Raw genomic sequence first — 8043 nt, forward strand, 5'->3', positions numbered from 1 at the left:
GTTAGCTAGCCAATATTAACATGTTTTCTGGTGTTATAACACACAGAACAGGGAAATAAATATGTTCATGTTTCACATAAGGATTGTCAATAAGGAATGCTCTGACTTGACAACATGTGGCATGGAGCCATCCAAATACGCCACAACCCCACCGACGCCACCACCCCATCACCTTTACGTCGCAATTTGCACTTTAACACTTGCAAAGTACAAAGAAAATAACAAAATATGCAGAGTGTCAAAACATGAACATGTTTAGTGTTATGTGCTTGTTGTCATTACGTGTTATAAAATGTTGTTTCAGGTACGGTGGAACCTGTTAAAGTGATACAATTTAAAGATTTTTCGCAAAAAAATATACCTCAAAATTCAAAGCATCCTAATACAGTGGAACCTTGGTTAGCGTCCGCCCTGGTTAGAATGTTTTTTTTGGTTAACGTCACAATTTTGCCTCGGTTTGCATTCAAAATGATAATAATAATAATAATAATAATAATACACAGTGTGAGTCTAACTGTGTTCTTAATTTTTTTTTAGCCCAATATGTCCCTGTTAGCATCCCATTTGCTTGCCATGCGGTTAATTGGTTCCAGACATGACTGCGATAAATGAATTTCAATACTAATAAACTGAATATTTTTGTAATTAGAGCATAAAAAGGCTCTTTATGACTTTGTAAATAATTGTTTTGACATTATTAGAGCCCTGTAGATATGAAGTAACACTGTTACGCTCCTATTGTACTTGTTTACATCACATTGTGCGGATGCTACTGAGCTCGGCTCGGTCTCCATGCGGTGTGAAAGGTCATTTTTCGATTAAAAATAGGCCTTAAATCATCAACCACAAACACTGATCATGTAATTTATTAATTACACTTCATTCAATTGAAATATGACCTTAGGGAAGATTTTAACTGAACACACTCGTACACAAGAACAACGCTTAAAACCTTCATTATGTGGAATGTAATTATGGAACGGAATTGGGTAAGGAACTCAAACAACACACTAAAAATGTAGCGTTTTAGGACTCCTGCTCCGTTTTGGAAATGTGAATTTTACTACATGATGTAGTCCAATGCAACTTCTATGCATGTTAATGTGCCTAATACTAAAATAACAATTGTGACGCCATGCGGCTTTCAGGGTCCATCTTGTCAGCCCTGAGCGGGAAAGACAGGCTAAAAGTAGATTGTGACAGGCGGTGACAAGAGTCACCCGTCATAATGATTTTCGCTGACATCCTCCACTCTTATCAATTTAGCATAAATTATAAGCCGAGGAAGACCTGCTGGCTGATTAAAACCAATTGTGTGGGTGACGAAGGACAAGGCAACCTCTTTATTATATGATAAACTAAGTTAATGGAAGACGACAATCTCTCCTCTGGGAAATCGGACCGACTCTTAATTAAATCATTGTTTTCTCTGCTCCCTAGAAGGTGATCCATACTCATCCAACATGCACCAGAATAGGACTTAGCTGGAACTACAAGAACAAAAGAATCATTTGTTAACGCTTAATACTCAAGGGCCACAACATTAGGGTTACATTACAGTAACTATTCATGTATGAAAGACATCATGATATTCAAGAAAAAGTACACTGTAAAATACAAGCGTTGCATCAAGAATTCTGCTGTAACAAAAATATTAGGGATGTCCGATATTGGCCAATATTTTGTCCAAAAAAGATACGTCGATATTGTTCAACTCTCAATTTCCAACACCGATATCCGCCGATACAGATACATACATGTGTGTTGTATACAGCATGTTCTTATTATCGATTTTCATGATACAGATGTTGACCAATATTAAATTTTTATGCTGATATCAGTCCGATAATTATCAGCACCCACAATTATCAAACATACATGTTTTGATGAACATTATCAGAGATGTACATTTTTATTTATCATAGGCTGCACGGTGGGCGAGTGGTTAGCATGCAGGCCTCACAGCTAGAAGACCCAAGTTCAATTGCTCCCTCGGCCATCTCTGTCTGGAGTTTGCATGCTCCAATTTCTTCCCGCATTATAAAAACATGCTAGGTTAATTAGCGACTCTAAATTGTCCATAGGTATGAATGTGAGTGTGAATGGTTGTTTGTCTATCTGTGATTGGCTGGCCACCAGTCCAGGGTGTACCCCGCCTCTCGCCGGAAGGAAAAAAAAAGTATCTGTAAGGAAATTGTACATATTTGTGGCCTAAATTGAGTATTTTGAAGCAAACTAAAATACATTCAAATTGTGAATGTAGTATTCTATCTTGGTCACTAGGTGTCAGTGATTGTTCGGTGAGATGAGCACCTGACTTGATCGCCAGAACAACAGGCTTTTATTGCAGTTCAAAAACATGAATTTAGTAATCATAATAATAACACGGGCTGCATGGCAGATGAGTGGTTAGCGCGCAGGCCTCACAGCTAGGAGACCCAAGTTCAATTCCACCCTCGGCCATCTCTGTCTGGAGTTTGCATGCTCCGATTTTTTCCCGCATTCTAAAAACATGCTAGCTTAATTAGCGACTCCAAATTGTCCATAGGTATGAATGTGAGTGTGAATGGTTGTTTGTCTATATGTGCCCTGTGATTGGCTGGCCACCAGTCCAGGGTGTACCCCGCCTCTCGCCGGAAGACAGCTGGGATAGGCTCCAGCATCCCCCGCGACCCTCATGAGGATAAGCAGTAGAAAATGAATTAATGAATATTTTAATGACATGATTTTTGGAATTGAACCGAATACTGCCGGTGAAATATGACAACCAGCTCTTTGCATCATGATGCAGGGCAAAAATAACCATTATAAATATTGTTGAATTATTACTTGTGACACACAATCATGGGAGTCAAAAAAAATTAAACTAAATAAAAACTAAATAAAACTAAATGAAATAAAAACTAAATAAATATTGTGAACTGTTATTAATGTCATTTTTAACACGTTCTTAAGTAAAAAAATCACTGAAGTTGCGTCACCAGTCATGAACCCCACGGCACGACACCGCCTCCCTGATAACGTCAATCAAACGAGCATCATTATTAGCGCATTTTCACAGCTTGTGGAATGCGTGTATCACCATTTAGATGACATTATCTCTCAGCAAACACAAGCATCATGTCGACATATTTGCTTACGGAGAAACAGCCGTGCATGACAGTTTGGTAATCCCTTTTGTTTTGTCATCACCTTCCCAGTTGAAAGGATTCCAAGGAGACGCGTGTTTGTGTGCAAGCTCCAGCCGGGGCTCAGCAAACACGACCAGTTTGTCTTCCTCTTGTGCTCCTCGGATGACATAACAGAAAAGCAAACATTTCTCTGCCTTGTTCCCCTCCCTCTCCCGCACCTCGCCAAACCCACCCATGAGCAACACTTGAGAGGTGACAGGCGTACACCCGCACTTCCATTATTATCCTCCGCGGAAAGAAAGAAAGAATGCCTCCGGGAGGATAATTAGTGAAACTTGAAGAGCTAATGCTAATCCAAAGTACTCCACTTTTGTGTGACGGCCTCCGCCGCCTGTCTGCGAGGCTGCGAGGCTGCTGCTGCTGACAAAGTGCAACGTTGGCCTCAGTGAAAGTCAATAAGGAGCGCACACCGTTAGCGGGCTTTATGATAAACAAACACGGCCATCTATCACAAGGGGAAAGCAGATCATAACATCCAACAGGCTAACGCGCACATAAATTATTCCAAACATTTAATTTTCTTAATAGAAGAAGAATCATTTGTAACACCGAGGCAGCGCCGAGGCCTTGCAGCCGCCGGGCTTTGATTGACAAGAGCTGGGATGGATCATTAAGCGGGCCTATCTCGACATAGTCGCGTGACAAGACCGGTCGCGCCTCAATTCCGAGCTTGTTCACTATTAGCATGCCGTTATCTTAATACGGGAGACAGATTATGCCCATCCAAGTGACCAGTTACGCAGTCGCCATGGCGACCAAACATACAGTATAGCAGATGATGTCAAAAAAATATAAGAATGTGTGTCACAACGTTAAACTTAGCAACCTTTAATTTGTGGTTAGAATTGACAAAAGTTCATGGGATTTTTTTTTGTGGGGGGGGGGGGGTGGTGGGCGGAACAACAGGAATACAGACTGAACCACGTGACACAAAATCCATTAATGAAAAAAGAATGAATGTCGACATAGGCAAAACAGGCATGACCTGGTGATGTGCATTGTTAGCTAGCCAATATTAACATGTTTTCTGGTACTATAATGGACAGAAAAGGGAAATAAATATGCTCATGTTTCACATAAGGATTGTGAATGATGGGCAAAATTCCCCCAAAATAAGTACAGTTCCCAAGTACACAAAATACATTTTCCAAACCTGTTAAGCTAAATTCAGGTAGTTAAAAGCAAAATGGTAATGGTTTTATTTCATTTGAACATGCATCAGATTACAATTGAATGCATCACATAATCAGTTCACAGTTCCACATGTCCAAAAGGAGTAGGAAGAAGCAAAGCTTATTAAATCCTACCCCTCCATCTGGTACTTTTACAATCAGTAACTGTTACATTTGTTCACTTCCTGCTTTCCTAATTTTAATTTTAATAATTTTAATTTTAATTTTAATAATTTTAATTTTAATTTTAATAATTTTAATTTTAATTTTAATAATTTTAATTTTAATTTTAATTTTAATTTTAATTTTAATTTTAATTTTAATTTTAATTTTAATTTTAATTTTAATTTTAATTTTAATTTTAATTTTAATTTTAATTTTAATTTTAATTTTAATTTTAATTAGTCCTTGTATTTAGCAAACATCAACTGCTTGTATTGTTTCTTGAATTGGCTCATCGTTGTGCATTGTTTGAGGTCCTTACTCAATCCGTTCCATAGTTTGATTCCACGTCCTGAAATGCTATGGCATATGGATTCCTTTTTAGTTCTTACAGTGAGAGAATACATGAGTGGAAATGACGCTCCATAAAATAAGCTTTTCTGGGAATATAGAGAAGCCCCCCGGCCATATTAAACTGTCTAAAGGCAGGCCACATTTTGGAAAGACCTGCTTTAAAACATTCACGCAGCTCAGAAGAGCTTTATGACAGCTTATTAAATATGTGATCTACTCACAAGCTCTCTATTTAGATCTTTGTTTGGGATGGGGCTCACTCGAGCAAGAGGAGGAGGAGGCGGAGGAGGAGGAGAAAAGTGTTTTGGCGGCTCTCATTGAACCAAGGAGAAACCAGAAGCTCCCGTCTTGCAACACAAAGCCGGGAACAGCTGGCTGATCGATACCTGACAAAGGCTGAGAGGTTAGAGCAGTCAAAAGACTGTTAACTAGCCATTTTATTTGTCAGACATTTATATCATTGTTTATGGTTCACTGCACCCCCCTTTCTCTTTGGAACGGGCCGCACACCTGTGCTTGGAACACGGTCAAGTCCCCCCCCCCATCGCCTCGTGACACGGTTACCTGGTTCGGCCGTATGGATGGCAATAGCTAGATTTATATGTGGTAGGTATTTTAACAGATATTTAACTACAGATATTTAAACTAATTTTACATTAAATTATTACACTATTAAATTAACTTAAATTTAACACACACACTATTTTATGCTTATAATTTTCCATTGAATTATTTGTCTAATTTTATCTGTAAAAGTGTTATACTCAGGAGCACTTTAAACATTCATTCATTCATTCATTTTCTACAGCTGGGATAGGCTCCAGCACCCCCCACTTTATATGTAATTTAATTTTACAGTTTTGTTGTGGGGTTTTTTTTTGTTTTTTTTTTTTACTAAATAAGACATCTGACTTGCAAGTCATGTTTCCAGTTTGTATGTTAAAAGTTGACATACTTAGAAAGCAACCGGCGGGCCAGATTCAAATGCTTAGTGGGACACATGTGGCCCCTGTGCCGTAGTTTGCCCACCCCTGGCATAAACCAATTTCTCATGTCCCATTTTTCAGGAGCACTTTAAACATCAAAATATGTAAATTAATTTTACAGTTTTGTTGTTGTTTTGTTTTGTTTTGACTAAATAAGACATTCGACATGCAAGTCATGTTGCCAGTTTGTATGTTAAAAGTTGAAATACTTCAAAAGCAACCGGCGGGCCGGGTTCAAACGCTTAGTGGACCGCATGTGGCCCCCTGGCCTTAGTTTGCCCAACCCTGGCATAAACCCATTTCTCATGTCCTATTTTTCAGGAGCACTTTAAACATCAAATTATGTAATTTAATTTAACATTTTTTTTTTTTTACAAAAGACATCCGACTTGCAAGTCATGTTGCCAGTTTGTATGTTAAAAGTTGAAATACTTAGAAAGCAACCGGCGGGCCGGATTCAAACACTTTGAAACACTTTGCAGTTTGCCCACCCCTGGCATGAACCGATTTCTCATGTCCCGTTTTTCAGGAGCACTTTTAACATCAAATTATGTTATTTTTTAATTTTACATTTTTTTTGTTTTGTTTTTTTTTTTTACAAAATAAGACATCCGACTTGCGAGTCATGTTGCCAGTTTGTATGTTAAAAGTTGAAATACTTAGAAAGCAACCGGCGGGCCGGATTCAAACGCTTAGTGGCCCGCAAGTGGCCCCCGGGCTGTAGTTTGGCCACCCATGGCATAACCCGATAAAATGGGCATGTTAAGTGGTATAACGATCACCTGATTTAATAGCCAACCGTGACACTCAATGATCAACGCTCTATTTCTAATATGTTCTGATCATATTCCTGTAAACTATAATGTCACGAACACAAAAGTGTGACACAAACTGAGATTTTTTTTTAAAAACATCATCTTTTCATTTGTGTGCATAATATTAGTGTATCACCTCTTGGTCCCGCTGAGAAACACAAGGCTCGGGTTCCAACAGGCTGGCACCAACTCCGGGGCTCACCCAGGCAGAGAGGGGCTTCCTGCACATCCTTTGTCACACCATTTGGGGACCCTTGTGTCTATGTGGCTGCTCCGGCGCTCTGGAACCACTTGGCAGCTCTATATGCACATGGACATCTGCTCTGCCCCCCCACCCTGGACCCCCCCGACGGAACCTCCTGGTGGATAAGCACAACAACATGCAACAGTATTATTTTTTTTATGCATACACATATAAGAAGCCTAAGTCAATAACACAAATATATAACAGGGTTGTACTATGTTGCATCCTGGGCAGGGGGGGGGGGACTTTTTGGGGATTTTGTTTGTCAGGCTACTATCTTGGAGAAACACCGAGGCCGAGGAGTAAAAATGGGAAAAAAAGGATGGATGAAGCCCATTTCCGCAACGCAAACAAGCATGTGATTATCCGATAAATGCCTTCCAACACCAATCACCTCCGGTTCTGACTCCCCCCCCCTCCACCCCTGCCCACTTTCCTTTACACTCTGCAGGCGTGCCAAACCCAAAACAAACATGTCTGCCATGTGGAACTTACCTATTGTTTGTGAAGGTGATATACATTTTTACCTATGTTAAAAAGCTTTCATTTAAGGAATTGATTATTCCTTTAAGCTGCACGGTGGTCGAGTGGTTAGCGCACAGACCTCACAGGGTTCAATTCCACCCTTGGCCATCTCTGTGTGGGGTTTGCATGTTCTCCCCGTGCATTCCAAAAACATGCTAGGTTAATTAGCAACTCCAAATTGTCCATAGGTATGAATGTGAGTGTGAATGGTTGTTTGTCTATATGTGCCCTGTGATTGGCTGGCCACCAGTCCAGGGTGTAACCCCGCCTGGCATAGTCTCCAGCACCCCCCCCCCCCCCCCCGTGACCCTTGTGAGGATAAGCGGTAGAAAATGAATGAATTATTCCTTTATGATTTGAGGAACACACACCTGATGGGAGTTTGGTGACCTTTTAAGGTTCAAGATGTGCCTGTCAGTCAGAACCGTGAGAATAAATTAATTCATGGGACTCGATCGCCAGACTTTCCGGAACATGGAAGACACAAGGTTTGCCGACTGCTTTCTGACTGGGAGCCCAGACTGTGAAAAGTTGTGTGTGAGTGAAGGTGATTTTATGCTTCCATTTTCCATATCATTTAATAAGACGGGTACA

The 8043-nt window shown here is 40.0% G+C and overlaps 1 long non-coding RNA gene across 1 annotated transcript in view; it reads right to left on the bottom strand.

Annotated features, from left to right (window-relative positions):
• LOC131136823 (uncharacterized) overlaps positions 1-7020 on the bottom strand; it is a 48079-nt gene extending 41059 nt beyond the window's left edge. The window contains exon 1 of the long non-coding RNA XR_009131815.2: positions 6817-7020. This is a non-coding gene — a long non-coding RNA (uncharacterized LOC131136823). The remainder of the gene's footprint in view (positions 1-6816) is intronic.
• Positions 7021-8043: the final 1023 nt, after the last annotated feature.

Source organism: Doryrhamphus excisus, linkage group LG17, assembly GCF_037039965.1.
Source record: "Doryrhamphus excisus strain RoL-2023G ecotype Guam linkage group LG17, RoL_Dexc_Guam_v1.1, whole genome shotgun sequence".
Taxonomy (NCBI): Eukaryota; Metazoa; Chordata; class Actinopteri; order Syngnathiformes; family Syngnathidae; genus Doryrhamphus; species Doryrhamphus excisus.